The following is a 23,354-nucleotide window of genomic DNA, read 5'->3' on the forward strand; positions in this document are numbered from 1 at the left end:
TTTTGGAGCACTTCATGCTTCTTTCCACAGACAAGCTTTATGGGGATGCTGACTTCATTTTCCAGCAGGACTTGGCACCGCCCACACTGCCAAAAGCACCAAAACCTGGTTCAATGACTGTGGGATTACTGTGCTTGATTGGCCAGCAAACTCACCTGACCTGAACCCCATAGAGAATCTATGGGGCATTGCCAAGAGAAAGATGAGAGACATGAGACCGAACAATGCAGAAGAGCTGAAGGCCGCTATTGAAGCATCCTGGTCTTCCATAACACCTCAGCAGTGCCACAGGCTGATAGCTTCCATGCCACGCCGCATTGAGGCAGTAATTGCTGCAAAAGGGGCCCAAACCAAGTACTGAGTACATATGCATGCTTCTACTTTTCAGAGGTCCGATATTGTTCTATGTACAATCCGTGTTTTATTGATTGCATGTAATATTCTCATTTTCTGAGATTGTGGATTTGGGGTTTTCATGAGCTGTAAGCCATAATCATCACAATGATGACAAATCACGGCTGGAACTATCTTGCTTTGCATGGAATGAGTCTCATATATTAGTTTCACCTTTTAAGTTGCTGCACTGAAATAAATGCACTTTTGCACCATATTCTCATTTTTCGAGTTTCACCTATAAATCTGCAATCTTGTGCCAATTTTGTTTTTTGACAGCAAAGGCTTTTTTTCATACACCTCTAATGAAGGTGGAATTGGTACAATTTATTTCTAACTGTTGCAAGAGTTACCTGAACACCAAACAATAAAATGTTGGGGTATTTGAAGATTTCTGTTAGCATCAAATAGTCAGCTGTTAGGTTGAATTTGTTGAGCTGGCCAATACTGGAAAAACTAGTAGTTGTTTGAAATCTACGTCACTTGCTTACAGTGAAATGATTGATTTCAAATGATTTTCCAATCTTTTTAAATCCCTTTTCAGACTCATCAACAACCTTCCTTCTTAGTATCTAAGAGAGCTCTATTGATCTTGACATGATGACATCACATGTCAAAAGTAAAGAGCTCAGCAGACCTTAGATATCTGAGGTTTAAATAATGCAGGCTTCACCCGCATACTCCCCCAAAGAGGTTCTAATCATTGGCACTCAATCTGGAATACCACATTCTAATTTTGTGGAATTGTAATGGTTGTAAATGAAGGGGCAGTTGCGTCCCGAGGCAGGTGCAGGGGGTGCGGTCCGCACCATGGGACACCGACCACATGGGGTGACACTGGACCCGCTCCACGAAAAGGTAAGTTGTAAAGCAAGCTGACGATCCATCCTGCGGGGATCAACGGCTTTCTTTACAACTTACCTTTTCTTGGAGCGGGTCCGGTGTCACCCCATATAGGTTGCATGCAGATGATCCTGCGGGGTGACACCGGTGTATCGGCAAGATGTGTCTCCCATGTAGATATGTCCCCATGAGGCAACTGCGCATGTCCCGGTTTCAGGCACCATCAATCGATGATAGAACTACTGCTATCATCGATTGATCATGCCTGAAACCGGGACATGCACAGTTGGCCCGGACCTGCTCCAAGAAAAGGTAAGTTGTAAAGAAAGCTGACGATCCCCGCAGGATGGATCAGATCTACGGATTGAGCATAATGGATCGGAGTCCGATCCATTATGCTCAATCCGCAGATCCGATCCATTCTGCGGGGATCGTCGGAGGGGGTGTCACCAAGTGTTGCCGCACCGGGTGACACCAACCCTAGGGACGCCTCTGAGAAGGGGTGTACAATTTCCGTATAGCAAATATGCATTTTTGTAATTTAGACCATGAAAATGAATACACAATATAAGTTTTGTGTCATTTGTTCAAGTCCACCGTGTTTTCCCGAAAATAAGACAGTGTCTTATATTACTTTTAGGTAAAAAAAAATGCACTAGAGCTTATTTTCGGGTAGGGCTTATTTTTATTGACTTTTATTTATTTTTATTCACTTGGTGATACCCCCTCCGACGATCTCCGCAGGATGGATCGGATCTGTGGATTGAGCACAATGGGTCGGAGTCTGATCCATTATCCTCCCCAATCCGCAGACCCCATCCATCCTGCGGGGATCGTCGGCTTGCAACCTAACTGATCTCTCCAGCAGCTCCACAAAAAGGTACGTTTTAACCACCTCCCGTCTGGCCATTGTATATAAATTGCCGGACGGTGGCAGTTAGGGTCGAGTGGTTGTTTATAAACGGCCCCCCCACTCCCTGCTTGTGCGCGCTCCCACCACAATCCAGTGCCCGCTGTGTCCTCCGGAACGCCGATCATCGTATGGGATCTCTGTGTGAGGTCCCGATCATGTTATCACTGATTGGCCAAACAGTGCTCACATGCAGAGTAGTAAGCAAGACGTCACTTCTGACATCATTGCTTACTACGTGTGAAATCTGTGAATGATCACAGAGGTCACATGGTACTGGGCTATTCACAACAGCCTTGTACCATGTGACAAGCTGTGACCAATCGCAGCTCACACAGTAGTTCTCAATGGCTGCAAGAATGCAGCTAGAGAGAAGGAGAAATGATTGCTTTTACAGCCTTTATGGGTATAAAAGCAATCAGTGTAAAAAAAAAAATCTTCATCACCCCCCACAAGTAGTACAGTGTCACCAAGGTGACACTGTACTGCTAGAGTGACAGTATGTGAAAAAAAACAAAAAAAAAAACCATAAATAATAATATAAAAAAAAAATAAACATGTAAAAAAAACTGTTTAAAAATTATAATTTTTGGTTATAAACTAATTTAGGTTATTTTTTTACTAAAAAGATAATGGAATAAATTTTGGCTGAGATTTATAATGAAACATTATTTGCAAAATTTTATAAGAAAAACATTTTTTTTCAAAGTTTTTGGACTTTTTCATTTACATAACAAAAAAAAATAAAAATCCCAGCGGTGAATAAATACCACCAACATAAAGCTTTATCTGTCTCAAAAAAATGCTAAAAAATTCATATCGGTACAGTGTTGCATGACCGCACAATTGTCATTCAAAGTGTGATAGCGCTGAAAGCTGAAAATTGGCCTGGGGGGGGAAGGGGTGGAAAGTGTCCGGACTTTAGTGGTTAAAGCAAGCCCCCCCCCCTCTCTCTCTGCCTTCTCTTTCTCTGCCCTCTTTCTCCCCCACCTCTCTCTCTCTGCCCTCTTTCTCCCCCACCTCTCTCTCTCTGCCCTCTTTCTCCCTCCCTCTCTCCCCCCTACCTACTACATGAAGCTACAGTGCTGTCACCAGGGTCCGGGGATTACATACTTACCTGCTGCATAATCTGCCCGCCCCTCCAGCACTCCGACTTCAGCACCCGTGGCAGGGATATGGACCCGCCCCTCTGCTGAAACTACGAGGAGGAAAGGTGTCCGAAGTGCCTGTCTTGCTGTCCGTCCCCTCAATGCCTGCTTATTTCAGAAGCGGCACATACAGGGACGGACTGAGCCTCTCATGGGGCCCTGCAGTGACCCCGGGTCCTCGGGCAGTGCCCAAATGGTCAGTCCGCCCCTGGTGGAGGTATTTTTGGGGGAGGGCTTATATTAGCGGTACGTCAAAAAGTACCGCTAGGTCTTACTTTCAGGGAAACACGGTATCACCTTTATCTGTAGGCATTATATGAATCAAGGAAAGAACTAACAGGCGTACAGGCCTAGTGCATTACCATAAAAAAATGGTCAGCCTCTTGGATGTCTACACTCCGCATTGTGGACTGTTACTCAGCGCGGTGTTGACCCAGCTGTTCTTTTATGATGTGCCTTGTCTATATTGTCGTTTGTGAGTACAACACCTACTTTATTTCTTATTAAACATTTTTTATGGTAATGTACTAGGCCTGTGCGCCCTCTGTTTGTTCTTTCCTCATTCAGTATATTTGGATTCCCCCGGTCTATTGAGGGCAGCAAGGTGTGCATGTTCCAGGACATTCTTAATGTGGTTGTAGCCTGCATCCAGTCCATCCCCAAGCGCAGGAGCATTTGTGTTTGCTGGTTATTATATGAATCAAGATCTAATGTTTGCGGACTGAAATATTTTGCAAATATCAACAACATCAATGGGGGCACTTAATTTTTCACATTACTGTAACTGGATTAAATGCTGTTTTGGTTTAAGTATTACTTAAGAGACGCTTTCTAACAACGGTAGGCTAGGATTGGCTGAGCGTATGGCTGCACCGCTCAGCACCTCCGGGGGAAAGCATTTGGTCGGCAAGGCAAGGAGCTATTTGCGATCTACTGGTCACCTGCCCGTGGTTGACCAGTAGATCATAGTGAACGAGTTGCTGACCTCGGCTTTAAAAGAACTGGTAAAAAAAAAAAGAACTTGGACATAAGGAGAAAAATACACAAAAGTGGTTTAAAGCCTGCTTGTCCATGAAGGAAGGCTTTTTTTGTTTAGACTGCATTTGGCAACACTACCAAACACTGCCCCGTGGAACTTGTGTGAATCAACTTTAAAACATCACTGTGATGGAGGTGTGGGTGGAACAGAACACACGCAGAGATCAAGAGGAGTTTTAGGGCCCCTGACCAAGAGGTTCTTTATATTGGGGGGCTGAAAAAACAGAAAGTCAGATAAGGGGAAGGTCACAGGGCAATAACTTCAACACTGTGAGGGACATGTAGAAATATAACAAGGTGGCAAAAGGGCACATCAATGGGCAAGTCCAGGAGCACAGGGCAGCAATCTAGTACAGCAGGAACTTAGTCCAGAGTCACAGGGCAACAACCCATTCACAATGAGTAGCAGGCCACAATCTGGTACAGTGAAGTTTAAGTCCGTAGCACGAGGCAGAGGTCCTTCACAGGCCAATGGTGGGTCCTTAAAGGCCTGGGGTCCTGGCTGCAACTTCAGAACCATGCCAGCAGCCATTATGAGGGAAGTAGAGGCATAGCACAGAGAAATAGTCCGCAGTAGAGGGCAGTAGTCCAGATACACAGCAAGGGTAGGCAGAGATCAGGTACAACATGGGTCCGTAGCACAGGGCTGGGCACAAAGCAAGGATGGCAGAACTCCAGCACAATAATGGTTATGTCCGTAGGCACAGGGCAGCAATCTGATACAGAGGGGTTTAGTCCAAGGTCATAGGGCAGTAATCCGAGCACAGTGAGTAGCAGGCCACAATCATAATCCAGGGTCATAGGGCAACAGTTCAGGGATGAGACACAGGCAGAAATCTGGTACTGCAAAGGTCCAGGAACTCACCAACTAACAGTGGTGACAGCAGAGGAAGTCCAGGCAAAGTGGCAGGAAAAAGGAGGTCCAGAGGGTAGTGGTCCTTCACAAACCCACTGTGGGTCCTCTTATGGCTGTTTTCCCTGGCCTTCAAGAACACACCGGCAGCAGTTGAAGGAAGAGTTCCAGTGGCCAGGGAGCAACACAGACAATGTGGAACTACAAGTCCCAGTAGTGCAGAAGGCAAAGCACGGCCCATATGGAATTATCTGTCTCAGCAGTTCCATACATCTTCTAGCCCCTTAGTGAGACCTGTAGTCATCAGCTCCTCTGTCTATCACTGAAGTAACTCTGAACAGTCTGACAATCTTCTTTGTTATCTGGCCAGAGATCTCACCTACAATCTGTCAGTGTCCAAAGGTTTGGCCATGATGGTACAAAATTCAGTGAATTCTGTACTCCCTGCTGAGAAAGACTCCATACCTCCAGACCCTTTGGCTTGGTCATAGGAACTCCGTAATCATATTTGCAGAACTTATTAACTTATTTACATACTGCTTTTCATTTAGTTTCATGTAACAAATGTTTTTTGAGAGGTTTTCTCTCTGTCCCCATTTCTCAGACATCTAATAACTCTGAACTACTGTACAATCACCTTGAGAGATATTTTCATCCATGTAGTCTGTTCAACTTACAGATCTACATGAAAAATCAAAATAGAAAAAGCGCCAATAAAAATATAAGAATCTATATATCAAAAAAATATATAAAAACTGTGTATATAGCAGCAACATCCAACCAAAAATTATATATAATAAATTTGGCAAAATCAACAATATATCATAAAGGCATGCGCTAAATATGCGGTACTTATATATGGTGTCTGATGTCTCCATTTGTACCGCCCCTTGATGTCGTGGTGACGAAACGCGTTGGGCGTGGCCTACTCGATGCTGACGTCAGGACGTTCTGTTCCTAATGTGTGTTGGAGGTGATCCGTGGATCTTCGTTTGCTCAGGTGCTGTGTATCGCTGATTAAGCTGGTGTCTGTCTGGACACCTTTTTTGTGAGTTCCTTGGAAAATTTATTAAATATATATTTTATAAAAAAACGTATTGCACCATTATGTTTTTTCTTTTGTCCCTGAGTACCTCATACATTATGGAGAGATGGAGATGGATTGAATGGAGAGATTTATTATGAGATCTTTGGCTGCAGAGTATTGCTTCTGGTAGTGATATGCTGTTCTCTATGCCGACTGCCATTACTGATCATCAGGATTTGATTATTTGCTACATCTAATACCTGGATATCGTTTCACCCATCGATCCCAGAGCACAAGTGCTATTGCTGGTCTATAATTTGATCAGCATTTAGCTCTAGTGAGTTTATTTAATTCATTTGGTGGTGGATTATTCACAGTTCTACATGAAAAATGATTGGCCCATATCTCTGGTTTATTTTCAACAATTAAGTGTATTATATGTTTACACATAGAGCATGAGATGATGGATAATCCTATTTGAAATTCTTTTTTTTTTGCAGACATCAACCAAATATAAATATGGATTAGCCTGATAACCAATATCGGTAGTGAAGAGGCCCCATCATCTTGTTCATTCAGGGTGAAAGGTAGTTTGCGGCGGGAATGTAAAGCCCACCTCTGACCACCTTAAACTCACGTTAAGCACTCCACCACAACTCCTTCCTTAAATGCGGCCGACACCAAATTCCAGGTGTTGGAGAGTCTAGGATTTAAGTGAAGTCGCCCATCTGCCCTGCTGGGCCCAACCATTGCATCATTAGGGGTGGTCACAGGCTCCTTAGCAGGGGAGTGCTGGAGAGATGACTGCAGTTATTGAGAGCTGCCTTTACTAAGACCTCATCACTTTGCATTCAATGGGCGAGGTGACAGGGTCTCCTTAACCACTTCTGCACTGCTCCCGTCCGGCCGTTTATATACATGGGCTGGACGGGAGCAGCGCAGGGGCGGGTGGTCGTTTATAAATGGCCTCCCCGCTCCCTGCTTGTGCGCGCTCCCTGGGAGCGTGCAGCACCACAATCCGGTGCCCGCTGTGTCCTCCGGACACAGTGGAACACTGATCATTGTACGGGACCTCTGTGCGAGGTCCTGATCATGTGATCATTGATTGGCCAATCAGTGATCACATACAGAGTAGTAAGCAAGATGCCACTTCTGACATAATTGCTTACTACGTCTGAAATCTGTGATTGATCACAGAGGTCACATGGTACAGGGCTATTCACAACAGCCTTGTACCATGTGACAAGCTGTGACCAATCACAGCTCTCACAGTATTTCTCAATGGCTGCAAGAATGCAGCCAGAGAGAAGGATAAATGATTGCTTTTACAGCTTTTATGGGTGTAAAAGCAATCAGTGTAAAACAAAATCTTCATCACCCCCCACAAGTAGTACAATGTCACTATGGTGACACTGTACTGCTAAGGTGACAGTATGTAAAAAAAAAAGTAATAATAAAAAAAATAATATAAAGATGTAAAAAAAAATTTTGAAAAATTATAATTTTTGGTTATAAACTAATTTGTGTTATTTTTTTTTTTTTACTAAAAAGATAACGGAATAAAGTTTGGCCAAGATTTATGAAGAAAGATTATTTATTTGCAAAGCTTTATAAGAAGAAAACTTTTTTTTCAAATTTTTGGACTTTTTCATTTATATATCAAAAAAAATAAAAATCCCAGCGGTGAATAAATACCACCAAAATAAAGCTTTATCTGTCTCAAAAAAATTCATATAGGTACAGTGTTGCATGACTGCGCAATTGTCATTCAAAGTGTGATAGCACTGAAAGCTGAAAATTGGCCTGGGCAGGAAGGGGGGGGGGGGGGGGGGGGGGGAGTGTCCGGACTGGGAGGGGGTGAAAGTGTCCGGACTGGAAGGGGGTGAAAGTGTCCGGACTGGAAGGGGGTGAAAGTGTCCGGACTGGAAGGGGGGGAAAGTGTCCGGACTGGAAGGGGGGGAAAGTGTCCGGACTGGAAGGGGGTGAAAGTGTCCGGACTGGAAGGGGGTGAAAGTGTCCAGACTGGAAGGGGGGGGGAAAGTGTCCGAACTGGAAGGGGAGGAAAGTGTCCGGACTGGAAGGGGGGGTCTTTTGGTGTTGCTGAGCTCACCGGTGCGTTCCTTCTTTTTAAGAATGTTCCAGTTGTTTTGGCCACGCCTAATGTTTTTGCTATCTCTCTGATGGGTTTGTTTTGTTTTTTCAGCCTAATGATGGCTTCACTGATAGTGACAGCTCTTTGGAATCTCATCTTGAGAGTTGACAGCAACAGATTCCAAATGCAAATAGCACACTTGAAATGAACTCTGGACCTTTTATCTGCTCATTGTAATTGGGATAATGAGGGAATAACACACACCTGGCCATGGAACAGCTGAGAAGCCAATTGTCCCATTACTTTTGGTCCCTTAACAAGTGGGAGGCACATATGCAAACTGTTGTAATTCCTACACCGTTCACCTGATTTGGATGTAAATACCCTCAAATTAAAGCTGACAGTCTGCAGTTAAAGCACATCTTGTTCGTTTCATTTTCAAATCCATTGTGGTGGTGTATAGAGCCACAAATGTTACAAATGTGTCCATGTCCCAATATTTATGGACCTGACTGTATCTGAGTGCATTAAACCTGCATTTCTCATCCAGATTTCCGCGGCATCCTGGGGTGCATTCTAGGCTCATCAGGGGTGCCGCACTGCATTCCATATTTTTGCACAGCACCATGCATTTCTATGGTTCAGACGGGCCCACCAATGATTCTGATGTGAAAGCAGGCGGCTGATCTCTCTCATGTGAAAGTGGGGGGCTGAGGGCTTTCATGTGAAGGTTGGGGATGAGGCCTCTGATTTAAAAAGGGGGGGCTGGATTTCTGATGTTAAGGAAGGAAAGAGGGGGGAGGGCTGAGGACTTCGGTTTAAAAGAGTCATCTAAAGACTCGCTGTGAAAGTCAGGAACACTAAGAACTCTGCGTTTGAAGGGCTTCTGATGTGAAAAAAGGACCTCATTTTAGATTGGGGTGCCTTGAGATTTTTCATATTTTTAGTTAAAAATCTCGAGAAACAATAACTGCTAATGAGAAGTGAACCATTTTATCCAAAGGTTTGTTTTAAGGTGGTTGTAAACACTTACATATACCCACCGAACTGACTACCCTTAGGTGATACCCAGAGAAGAAACAAATCCTTCCACATAAGTTGTACCTGTTTTTCTTCCTGTCTTCTCTTCTCTACATCCAAAGTTCAGAATTTACAGCTTGTCTGTGCTACAGAAAAAAAGGGGGCGGGGAGCTGAAATGATATGCAGAGCTCAGCTCTGAGAGCTCTAAAATCTGATTGGAGGGAATGGATAACACAAACTTTACGCAGCACACAGGAACAGAGCCAGCCTGTCAATCACAGGGTGTGTGCTGGAGATCCCTCCCCTTTCTCTTGGTGTCTGGAAGCTTGTCAGAAGTGACTCATGCAGATTACAGAGGAAGGGGTCAGCAGACAAAAATGACAGTTAGTGATCTGGATTAAGACATGCACACACGAGGCCCCCCAAATCTATACCAAACCTTGAATGCAGCTCGGCAGGCCGTAATCGGGAGGGGGGGCGAGGGTGCCCCCTTCCTTTCCTTAACCATACCATGCCACATGCCCTCAACATATGGGGGGGGGGTTCTAATGATGAGGACAAGTGCCTCTTCCCCACAACCCTGGCCCTCTGGTTTGTTTGGGGGGGGGGGGGGTGCAGGGTAACTGAGACTAGTTCCCACTATAGAGGAATATGCTGTGTTCCTATTTCATGTCTGAGATTTACAACCACTTTAAATTCATGGACTCACAGGCAGTCCACTTGTTTCCTGTTGGTTTTCATTACTTCAGCCCTACATGAGCTTCTAAAACTGATATTATAACAAAGACACTAAAACAAAAAAAAAAGAAGAAAAAAAGTGAGGAACAGGTGCAAAAGTTTATACAGGAGTACCTCGGTTTACAAACGAATCGGTTAACGTAATTTTCGGTTTACGAATGAAAATCCATTGAAAATAACGGCTCGGTTTACAAATATTTTTTGCAATACGAACAGATTAATTAATTGTTTTTTAACCATGTCCCTGTACAGTACTATGGCTTTATAAAGAGTTTTTCTTTTTCTAACCCTCCGGAACGGATTATTTGGTTTTCAATGTATTTACAAATTTTTTTCTATCATGACCTGTACAGTATTTATGCCTTTAAAGTGCACTTTATAAAGAGTTTTGAACAGATAAGATTTTTTTACTTTTTTCTGACCTCCAGAACGGATTAATTGGTTTTCAATGCATTTACAAATTAATTTTAATCAGGTCCCTGTACAGTATTTATGCCTTTAAAGTGCACTTTATAAAAAGTTTTGAACAGACAAAAGACCTTTTTTTTTTTACTTTTTTCTGACCTCCAGAACGGATTAATTGGTTTTCAATGCATTACGAATTAATTCTGAATCATGTCCCTGTACAGTATTTATGCCTTTAAAGTGCACTTTATAAGAGTTTTGAACAGATAAGACCTTTTTTTTTCTTTTTTCTGACCTCCGGAACGGATTAATTGGTTTTCAATGCATTTACAAATTAATTTTTAATTATGTCCCTGTATAGTATTTATGCCTTTAAAGTGCACTTTAGAAAAAGTTTTGAAAAGACTTTTTTTTTAAACTTTTTTCTGACCTCCAGAACAGATTAATTGATTTTCAATGCATTCCTACAGGAAACCGCGTTTTGGTTCTACGAATTTTCGCAATACAAAAATCCCGCAGAACGCATTAAATACGTGAACCGAGGTACGTCTGTATTTAGAAACTAGAAACCTTCACCCTGCATCCCAGTTAGGGGCGGACTGCCCATTCGGACACTCGGGGGCTGCCCGAGGGCCCAGGGTCAGTAAGGGGCCCCATGAAATGCCCCTGGTACCTTTTATAGGCTTTTTTTGGGTGTGCGTTGAGTGTGGGCAAGGACACAGTGGCCCTATAATCCCCGATTGCCCAGGGGGCCCCATGAGTTGTCAGTCCGCCCCTGATCCCAGTCTGCCTTTACCCCCCCCCCCACCAGGCAATGCTTCTCTCTTCTCTTACACTGAACATCCATGCTTCCATCAGATTCCTACCACCACCAATGCATCTACTGCCGCCAGGATGTGAGCACGGCTTACTGCCGATGCCTGGATAGCCCTACAAAGAGTGTTCGGAAACTGCGAGGCGCTCAATAAATACACTTTACAGGAGCCTTATAGATGCATCCAATTTATTATTTTGTACTCTGCCATGGCGGGCGCCTGGCACACTTGGGCACTAGGAACCTGATCTCACAGCTCTGGCCGGGGATGTGCAGCAGCATCTCAATCAGCCTGCAGGTGAAAGCTCTGTTACTCCATATGGAGTCAGGAAAATTAACAGCGCAGAGAAGACTGAGGCAGCAGCAGGGGGCAGGTGGGAGGAGGAGGGAGCTACCGTTTCCCTTTGAAAAGAGGGGGGAAAGGGAAAAATGAAAAAAAAAGAAAAATGAAATTGGGAGATGAAAGGATAGAAGTAATGAATTAATGGGGTGTGAAAACACAGGCAGCTCGGCTGTAACAGGCAATATCCACTCACATATCTGATCAGCTCCTCTCTGGGGTATATTCATTTCATTTACTGGACGATTTCCACGGCCGGGCTTGGAGCGCCTCTCCTATTCTTTAAAAAAAATAACACTTCCTGATGTTCTTTAAATAAGAATAGTCTGGTGGTGTAGCCTGCCACGGCCATACAGTACGTCTACATATAACTGACCTGATATAACCGCTCCCTCCTACTAAAAGTATATCATGGATTGGGAAAATGGACTTCTAGGTGTCCATAAGGGCTCAACCAGCACTGCAAACAGGCCATGGGCATTGCAATGTAGGAGCTTTTATTGCAGCAACTGAGAAATATACACTACATGAAATTAGTAATGGCTGTTAGGCGCCTACATTTGCATGTTAAACATGATTGTTAAAAATTGCGGAGTCACTGAACTATATATATATACACAAACACACACATACATATATATGTATACATACACACACACACACACACACACACACACACATATATATATATATACATACACACACACACATATACATACACACATACATATATATACAGTTGCAAGAAAAAGTATGTGAACCCCTTGGGATTACGTGGAGTTTTGCATAAATTGGGCATAAAATGTGCTCTGAATGTCATCTAAGGCACAACAATAGAAGAACACAGTCTGCTGAACATAATACTACACAAACATTAGATGTTGCCATGGTTTAATTTCACATAACATGTAAGCATTCACAGTGCAGGGAGGAAAAAGTATGTGAGGCCCTAGCTTAATGACTTCTCCCAGAGCTAATTGGAGCCAGGAGTGAGCCAACCTTGACTCCAATCAGTGTGATGATATTGGATGTGTTGCTGACAGCTGTCCTGCCCTTAAAAAACACACACCTGTTTTGGGTTTACTGGTTTCAAGAAGCACTGTCTGATGTGAACCATGCCTCGCAGAAAAGAGCTCTCAGAAGACCTACGATCAAGAATTGTTGACTTGCATGAAGCTGGAAAGGGTTACAAAAGTATCTCCAAAAGCCTTGATGTTCATGTGTCCACGGTAAGACAGACTGTCTACAAATGGAGAAAGTTTAGCACTGTTGCTACTCTCCCTAGGCGTGGTCGTCCTGTAAAAATGACTGCAAGAGCACAGCGCAGCATGCTGCATGAGGTAAAGAAGAATCCTAGAGTGTCAGCTAAAGACCTACAGAAATCTCTGGCACATGCTAACATTTTTGTTGACACATCTACAATAAGGAAAACATTAAACAAGAATGGAGTACATGGGAGGACACAACGGAGGAAGGCATTGCTGTCCAAAAAGAAGATTGCAGCACGTTTGAAGTTTGCAAAAGAGCACCTGGATGTTCCACAGCACTACTGGCAAAATATACTGTGGACAGATGAAACCAAGATTGAGTTGTTTGGGAAGAACACACAACACTATGTGTGGAGAAAAAAAGGCACAGCACACCAACATCAAAACCTCATCCCCACTGTGAAACATGGCGGAGGGAGCATCATGGTTTGGGGCTGCTTTGCTGCCTCAGGGCCTGGACGAATTGTTGTCATTGATGGGAAAATGAATTCCAGAGTTTATCAAGACATTTTGCAGGAAAACGTACGACCATCTGTCTGCCAACTGAAGCTCCGCAGAGGATGGGTGATGCAACAGGACAATGACCCAAAGCATACAAGTAATTCAAGAAAACAATGGCTGCAACAGCACAGAATACGCCTTCTGGAGTGGCCTAGTCAGAGTCCTGACCTCAACCCGATTGAAATGCTGTGGCATGACCTTAAGAGAGCGATTCACACCAGACATCCCAAGAATATTGCTACACTGAAACAGTTTTGTGAAGAGGAGTGGTCCAAAATGACTCCAGATCGTTGTGCAGGTCTGATCTGCAACTACAGGAAACGTTTGGTTGAGGTTATTGCTGCCAAAGGAGGGTCAACCAGTTATTAAGTCCAAAGGTTCACATACTTTTTCCTCACTGCACTGTGATTGTTTACTTGTTATGTGCAATTAAACCATGGCAACATCTAATGTTTGTGTAGTATTATGTTCAGCAGACTGTGTTCTTCTATTGTTGTGACTTAGATGATGTTCAGAGCACATTTTATGCCCAATTCATGCAAAACTCCACGTAATCCCAAGGGGTTCACATACTTTTTCTTGCAACTGTATATACATACACACACACACACACACACACACATATATGTATACATACACACACACACGCACGCATACATATATATGTATACATACACACACACACACGCATACATATATATGTATACATACACACACACACGCATACATATATATGTATACATACACACACATCTATGCATACACATACTAGATAAAACTATGGAATAAAATGTTTTAGACTAAAATAGCAGGAAATATCCCCACTGTACACCAATCAGCCATAACATTATGACCACCCACCATAGCCCATTGAGGTATGAACTCGACCAGACCTCTGAAGGTACGTTCTGGTATCTGGCACCAGGCCCTCAGTAGCAGATCTTTTAATCCTGTAAATTGTGATGTGGGGCCTCCTTGGATCGGACTTGTCAAGGCATGGACTCCTCTAGACCTCTGAAAGTATGCTGTGGTATCTGGCACCAGGACCTCAGTAGAAGATCTTTTAAGTCCTGCAAATTGGGATGTGGGGTGTCCATGGATTGGACTTGTCAAGACATGGACTCCTCTAGACCTCTGAAGGTATGCTTTGGTATATGGAACCAGGCCCTCAGTAGATCTTTTAAGTCCTGTAAATTGTGATGTGGGGTCTCCTTGGATTGGTTTTGTAAAGGCATGGACTCCTCTAGACCTCTGAAGGTGTGCTTTGGTATCTGGCACCAGGTCCTCAGTAGCAGATCTTTTAAGTCCCGTAAATTGTGATGTGGGGCCTCCTTGGATCGGACTTGTCAAGGCATGGACTCCTCTAGACCTCTGAAGGTATGCTTTAGTATCTGGCACCAGGTCCTCAGTAGCAGATATTTTAAGTCCCGTAAATTGTGATGTGGGGCCTCCTTGGATCGGACTTGTCAAGGCATGGACTCCTCTAGACCTCTGAAGGTATGCTTTGGTATCTGGCACCAGGTCCTCAGTAGCAGATCTTTTAAGTCCTGTAAATTGTGATGTGGGGCCTCCTTGGATCGGACTTGTCAAGGCATGGACTCCACTAGACCTCTGAAGGTATACTTTGGTATCTGGCACCAGGCCCTCAGTAGCAGATCTTTTAAGTCCTGTACATTGTGATGTGGGGCGTCCATGGATTGGACTTGTCAAGGCATGGACTCCTCTAGACCTCTAAAGGTATGCTTTGGTATCTGGAACCAGGCCCTCAGTAGCAGATCCATTAAGTCCTGTAAATTGTGATGTGGGGCCTCCTTGGATCAGACTTGTCAAGGATGGACTCCTCTAGACCTCTGAAGGTATGCTTTGGTATCTGGCAACATGCCGCCAGTAGCAGTTCATTTTAGTCCTGTAAGTCGCGAGGTGGGGCCTCCATGGACTGGACTTTTTCCAGCACATCCCACAGATGCATGATTTGATTCAGGTCTTGAGAATTTAGAGGCCAAGTCAACACCTCAAAATTGTTGTGTTCCTCAAACCATTCTTGAATTCATCAGACCAGGCCACCTTTTTTCATTGCTCCACGGTCTAGTTCTGATGCCCATTGTAGGTGCTTTTGGCCGTGGGCACAGGTCAGCATGGGCACCCTGACTGGTCTACACAGCCCCATTCACAACAATGTATGTATGTATTTATGTATGTATAACATACATGTGCATACTAGCAAAAACTGTGGATGATGATGTTTTAGCCCAAATACCGGATAATCCCATATGAAAAAATGATCCTGACTGTATGTCAATCAAGGTATAAAAATAATGAGCTCATATTTATATGAAACCTTCACAGGCACAGCATGTTTCCAGTGTGGGTACTAAATAGCAAACAACCAAATCTTTTAGACCTGGCCAAGCATCAAGCAGCATATGGCTCAGGAAGGTGGCTGTCGCTGTTGGTCTACGATAAACTTTCTGCTATATGAAGAACACTTTCTGCTATATGAATAGTTAGACAACTCCTCAGACTTTTGCATATCTTTATCTTTCATCATATCCCAACCACGGCACCACCTGCCTGGAGTTTGCGTGTTCTCCCTGTGCCTGCGTGGATTTCCTCCAGGTACTCCGGTTTCCTCCCACACTCCAAACACATGCTGGTAGGTTAATTGGATCCCATCTAAATTGGCCCTAGTATTTGTATGTATGAATGTGAGTTAGGAACCTTAGATTGTACGCTCCTCGGGGGCGGGGACTAATGTGAATGTACAATATATATGTAAAGTGCTGCATAAAATCACAGCGCTATATAAGTACCTGAAATAAATAAATAAATAGACCAAAAGTAGCCCCCCCCCCACACTATGTCTGCATTTGGATTGCTCTTTAGAGAGCATGTGACATACGTTAGAGGCATTGTATCACCTCCTCACCGCCTGCTTTAACCCCCTGAACCCTGCACCAACATGCATTGCACACAGGTGCAGGGCACTTGCAAAGCAGCCACATTCACCTGAATGGGTCACATTTGGTGGGTGCCACCAACAGCAGCAGGGTGTTTAATCCCTGCTGCAGCCGCTATGCTTTTAATATGCTTTGCATGTGTATACCTCCAGATACTGCTTTGCAGCTAAAGGAGGTATCAGTTGGGGGGTGGTAAAAGAATGGCTCAACAGCGGGGGTTTTACAGCTGCCCAACCACTAGTGTGAACAAGCCCTACAAGACAGTATGGCTGTGCAGGTTAAAGCAGAACTTCATTCACTTTTTCTACTTCTTTGCATCTTACTCCACCATTCCTCTCAACAAAACTGCAACAATTATTTATGGTGGTGGTGGTGGGGGGTAAGGGGAGGAGTAATTTTTAATGTTTATTATTTTGCTTCTGCCTTACTCGTCTAGGCAAGAATAATGCCTCCCCTGTCAAAAACCTCCCAGTACCAATGCTTTAGATCTACATAGGACACACTGCCCCTGCACAGTGGATCGCCATTAGACGACGTCAGCAAAGAAGATGGCGGTGCGGGACCCAGTGTGTATCGGCTTTTGGCAGATCACAGTAGGACAGTGCTGGATTTGATGTAGTCTATTTCAGCTCAACCCAGTGGAAAAGGTAAGGGAGGTTAAGATCAAAATTAACCCCACAGAACAGGAAGGCGGGGGTGGCTGATGAACGTCCTCTTTAAATGTGGCATCCTTCCTTGACTCCCTGAGAGGAGTACCTTTTTGCAGAGCCCTTTAACAAGATCCCAGACATTTTACCAAGAGGAGGAAGACCCCTTATAAGCAGGTAACCCCTTCCGTCCATCCAGCTGTAGGAGACCTCTGGCTACCTTTGTGAAAGCTCTGCATCCTTGAAGGAAGATCAACCCATCCTGACCAGCCCAGTTTCTCCTTGATTGAGGATCTATGGGCTTTAACATATACCGCGTACATATATCTGTCTTCTGGTGAGTGCGCATTTCTGCTTTTCTTCACGGATCACCACCACTGATTTCTACTAGTCACCTGGCACGTTTTTATGTTACAGACCTTTCAGCGGACATTTTTTTCAGAATTTATCATTTAGCACTGCACTGTTGTTGTTTATATTCTGTTTTAAGTATTTATTGGTACTTAGAGTGCATAGCTGCTCTTTTTGGTTAGCGCTCACTTTTTCATTACATTTACAGTATCCTTTTTAAATGGGTCTCATTTATATAAATTAGTTAATTTATATAATACCACAGAAGGGGAAGGGTGGTCAGTGAAGTTCCTTCTTAAATAAGTTCCTTCTTAAATGGCTCTCAGTGACAGGGCAGGGCTGTGGAAAGGACAGGTAGGCCTAGTGGCAGAGTAACGCACTGACTGACGACAACCACCACCAACAGACCGAAGTCCCTCAGGGCGCGGAGTCTAAGTCCCAGGCTGCCCTTCACCAGGGCCCCTGATGGTGGGGATGGACTTGACGCTGCCAGGAACCAGGTCGCGGCCCCCCGAGACACCCCAGCTGCGGTAATGGCCGCCACCAATGGCGTGTAGCTGGTAAGAATGACAATAGCGTAGTCAGGCAGGCCGGGTCGACAACAACGGGACAAAATGGTACAGAACAGTAGACAGAGAATCACAGGTCACGGGCCGGGTTCAGCAACGGAAGGTCAGATCGAAGGAAAACACAGAGAATGGTCTAGTCACAAGCCGAGTCAGATACCAGAAGAGTCACGAGAGTATACACAGAGCTGTAGCAAGACAAAGACACAAGTGCAAAGAGCATGTGCGGATCATAGGCTTATATGTACTCAGCCACACCCCTCTGGGGGAAGGACCTCACAGACCTGAAGGCATAAAAGACTCCCACCATGCTCTGCAGAAACCCAAGATGGACGCCAGTACATGAAGCCGCACAGTCTCTGGGAAAAGGTAGGACCTTGACACTCAGGGAGCGGTGGGTGAAGTTCCTCTTTAAATTAGTCAACTTTTTTGAAAATTAGTACAAAGTCAGGGGTATTAAGATCAAAATTAACCCTACAGAAGAAGAGGAGGCCAGTGTAGTCCCTTCCTAAATGTGTCTCAGGGGGTGGCTGATGAAGTTCCTCTGTAAATGGGTCTCATTTATGAGTCAACCAGGGTATTTTGCCCACAGCATCCAATCCAGCTTCACTTGCTAATTTTTCTAAGGCATATTGGTAAAAAATTAATTTGTCCATATAATGTACTTTTGACGGACTCAAACTTTTTTTTTTTTTTGTAGTCTAGGCTAGAAAATAAAAGCTGGTGCCTTGAGGTCATTTCATACAGATGCTGCTCTACCACTGTAAATGATATGACAACTAGATACAATTGTAATAAAAACATATAGACCCATATCCAACAACTTAAAATATCGCTGGGGAAATAAAGATCATCAACTGTTTCCCCTGCGCTCGTTGCATTGTGGTGGAAGATGGTTTCCTGAATCAAACTCCGCAATACCCTGTAGTTGTACTTACAGTCCACAGCAGAAGTCAAGATGGTTTCTAGCTGTGTTACAGGGTGAGAACCTTGTATTTGCATTATAATAGTTTGTTAATAGCTGCCTGAGGAAATCTGCCTTCTCCCTCCTATAAATAACTAAGCAGGGCCCGAGGCATGAAGCAGACACGGTCTTCATTCACCAACAGCATGAGATTTTCCCAGGGAGCCCAAATCTTGGCAACACAAATAGTGTCCAGTCTTTGCCTGGTGCTGCATGCAAACCGAAGACGGAGGACAGCCAGGTGCAGGTTCACAAGGGGCCAATGCCAAGGCTTTAACCCCTTCTTCGCCATATAGATGTGTTCTCACAACAGGGCAAAAGATCAGTTAAGAAGAAACCAATTGGGCTTCTTTTTAAGTTACAGCAAAATCAAATGTACATCCCTCTAGTTGGGGTAAACTTTACGAACGAATCAGCCTTTTTCACGCAACCCCTGGGTGTCTACAACAGTGGGCTTCTCACTGTGCTTCTGTCCACTACTGTGCCAACCCCCCATTTTTGAGATATACAGTGGTGCTCAAAACCAGAATATACAATGACGTTTTTAGAAGTTTACATCCAGGGCCATTAGCATTAAGGGAATTGGTAGCTACAGAGATTAATCATGTACAGCAGCCAGGAGCACTAGATTCATTTAAGGGCAAACATTTAAACCACTGAAAATATTCTTGTATATCTTGTGGGAACTCGCTTCAAAATGGTAGAGCTCTTCTTGTTAAAGCACACAGCAACTCGCTTCATTAAGGGCTTTTTTGCCCACTTTTATTTAAAAGAAAAAAGTTCCATAAACAAAAATGCTTCCCACGCAGGGGTATCCACCATCAAGCAAATACCAACAAAGATTCAGCCTCCTGGCTTGTACACAGTTCACTGTCTGTCTCCTGCAGACTCTTCCCAAATTATGGCCACTAGCACACAGCTAGTCTGGCTTCCACCTGACTCCAAGGCAGAGACCTCCCGTCTGCCCGGGTGGAACCCTCCTGACTCCTATCTGCCGGGGTGGAGGCCAGAACCATGGTTAGGCCTCTACAAAAAGGCCTGCAAACACCTGTGCAATCAGTGTGCTGGGGGTTCTCAAAACACGGACCCCGGATTGGAGATTTCATCCCTCCCAGATCTCTTTGAAATCTCCAGGCTCCAGATCCCAAAACAAACTTAATGAATAAATGAGGAAACCGAAAAGTCAGTTTCCTCTGCAATGCATCAACTCTCTGGAGCCCCTCAACCTGCCTGGTTGAGAATCCAGGGTTTTCAGCTTTATTTTGACCGTGGCAGGACACCGCACTGCCACAATCTAAAGGCTCAATCCTTTTTATAGTGCAAACAAACTGGTGTATTTTGGTGCCTGGGAGCTCCTGGTGCTGCATGCAACTGTCCATAAACATGAATTGTGGTAGGTAGCTGTGCACAGGTATGCGCAGCTACTTACGTAAAGTGGCAAAAAAAATTGCAAACGCCAAGTGCGATGAGGTTCCAAGGAGATGTGTAGATACCTACAGTAAGGACAGCTCCAACTACTCAACCGACCAGCAATGAGACATGAGCACAAAACAACAAATAAAGGAGTGCTCCCAACCCTGTGGAAGTCAATAGAGCAACAAACCCAGGAACAGATAATATCAAAATTCACTTTCATGTGAAGTTAAAATACATGACATGCAGGAATGCCCAGACTGATACATCACCAAGCCAGTGGAGAGGAGAAACACAATCCCAGAAGCTGAAGGATGAAACATGATCCTGGACCCAACAGTACGTTACATTGCCCAAGAGCCATAGAACAGTGGAAAAAATGTGTGGCTTACGTCCGCTGGGGTTACTGAGATGGCGTGTCCGCTGGAAGTCACGTATCCTGGAACTGGATGTGTTGTCATACACCTGGTGGAAAAGCATCCGAACGTCAGCTAGTGAGGGCAAACTGGAAGTCTTGGAGAGCACTCAAACCAGGTCAAACCAAAAGGAGAAAAGCTGGTCACCATGATAACATGTTTTGGGGACTTGCCCCTTCCTTAGATAATGGGCAAGTCACCAAAACCTGTTATCATGGTGACTGGCTTCTCTCCTTTGTTTTGACATAGTTTTAGTGTTCTTCAAGACTTCCAAAGGAGAGAAGCTAATCACCATAACATGTATCGGGGACTTGGCCATGATCTGAGGAAGGGGCAAGTCCCAAAACATGTTATCATGGTGGCCAGTTTCTCTCCTTTGATTTGACTGCTCTTCCAGTTTGCCCTCACCAGCCACCATTTGGACGCTCTTCCAGCAGGTTTATGACATCACATCTAGTTCTAGGACACATGACTTCCGGTGAACGCGCTGTCTCAGTGACCCCAGCGGCCGTAATCCACACACGTCTTCCACTGTCTTGATGCTCTTTGGCAATGTAACCTACTGTTGGGTCTGGGATCACATGCCATTCTTCAGCTTCTGGGATTATGTGTTTCTCCTCTCCACTGGCTTGGTGATGTATCAGTCTGGGCACTCCTGCATGTCATGTCTTCTAACTTTACATTCAAGTGATTTTTGATTTCTATCTGTTCCTGGGCTTGTGGCTCTTATGACTTCCATAGGGCTGGGAGCTCTCTTTTATTTGTTGTGTTGTGTAAAGAGGCACATGCGTACAAACCTAAGTCCCAGAACACTGGAGAGTCACCCATGGACATGGTTAGCTGTAGGTGGCTGTATGCAAGTGTATGCTCTAAATTGTAGATGGCTGTGCGCCGCTACTTGCGGCATGCCTAGTGAAGGGGTCATACGTGGCCCCGAAATGTTGCACTCTGCTGCTGTGATGTGATCACTTCGAATAAAACCTTTGGACGTTATTTCAAGATCCACGGTGTGATGGCAATTATGTGAAGTTTCCAGTCTTCAGCTGGCTGTTGCTCCCACTGGTCCATAGCCTACTCCAGTTGGCGTGCAATGTAATGGGTATATTGTTATTTGTACAATGACTTGCATGAACACAGATGAAAAGCCCCAAACATAGTCTGCTTCCTGGGACTTCTGTCCGTGCGCATGTGCCACGTTATGCAAGTAGTGGTGCATACTTGCATTGCGTATAGCCGCTGACAACCATTCATGTCTATAGGCAGCTGTACGCAACACCAGAGGCTCCTAGGCACCAAAATACTCCCGCTTGTTTCGGAATGCACCCGCATGCACACACCCTAAAGTTCACCTGGACAATCTAACGTGTCGTCCATGTCTTGGTATATTCTGCTTGTCAGGCATGGTTCTTAAAGATAAAGAGTATGTCAACCCAACATTTTCCTGAACAGTGCCTGCTCTACCATGTACTTGTATGAAAAAGTCTCCTTTTCTCTTTGTATTGCTTTCTTTTTGTGAAATTCCTGGTGATCCTGCCAATCCATCTGCTTTCCTAATAAAAATGACCACACTAGGCAGGCAAGCACAGCTTGGTCAGTTTTCTGGGAAACTCAGACAGCTCTCCTCTAAAGATTAGATCAGCAAAACTGAGCTCCTGGTATTCCCCCCAGCCCGCGCCACCCCCACTGACTTCACCATAAATATCGCTAACACCATTCTCAGTCCATCCCCTCATGCCAGGGTACGAGGTATAATCCTAGACTCCCATCTGGCCTTCCAGCCCCAAATCCAATCGCTGACAAAATCATGTAGACTTCACCTCTGCAACATCTCCAACATACGGCCGTTCCTAACCTCGGAAACCACTAAGCAACTTATTCACTCCCTTGTCATATCATGCCTTGACTATTGTAACTCCCTCCTCATTGGCCGACCTCACCGCAGGCTATCCCCTCTTCAGTCTATCATCAATGCTGCTGCCAGACTCATCCACCTCATTAACCGTTCTGTATCCACCACCCCTCTCTGCCAATCCCTCCACTGACCTCCACTCAGTGTCCTCCACCTCTCTCTGCCAATCCCTCCACTGACCTCCACTCAGTGTCCTCCACCCCTCTCTGCCAATCCCTCCACTGGCCTCCACTTGGTGTCCTCCATCCCTCTCTGCCAATCCCTCCACTGACCTCCACTCAGTGTCCTCCACCCCTCTCTGCCAATCCCTCCACTGACCTCCACTCTGTGTCCTCCACCCCTCTCTGCCAATCCCTCCACTGACCTCCACCCCTCTCTGCCAATCCCTCCACTGACCTCCACTCAGTGTCCTCCACCCCTCTCTGCCAATCCCTCCACTGACCTCCACTCTGTGTCCTCCACCCCTCTCTGCCAATCCCTCCACTGACCTCCACCCCTCTCTGCCAATCCCTCCACTGACCTCCACTCGGTGTCCTCCACCCCTCTCTGCCAATCCCTCCACTGACCTCCACCCCTCTCTGCCAATCCCTCCACTGATATCCACTCAGTATCCTCCACCCCTCTCTGCCAATCCCTCCACTGACCTCCACTTAGTGTCCTCCACCCCTCTCTGCCAATCCCTCCACTGACCTCCACTTAGTGTCCTCCACCCCTCTCTGCAAATCCCTCCACTGGCTCCC

General features: G+C 44.9%; 1 protein-coding gene across 2 annotated transcripts in view; it reads right to left on the reverse strand.

Moving 5' to 3' along the window:
• The window catches only part of MAP2K5 (mitogen-activated protein kinase kinase 5), a 345,280-nt gene that overhangs the window by 59,854 nt on the left and 262,072 nt on the right, over nucleotides 1-23,354 (reverse strand). The gene's annotated exons all lie outside the window — the stretch shown is intronic.

Source organism: Staurois parvus, unplaced genomic scaffold (assembly GCF_062004578.1).
Source record: "Staurois parvus isolate SC_StPar_1 unplaced genomic scaffold, SC_StPar_1.0 ptg001300l, whole genome shotgun sequence".
Taxonomy (NCBI): Eukaryota; Metazoa; Chordata; class Amphibia; order Anura; family Ranidae; genus Staurois; species Staurois parvus.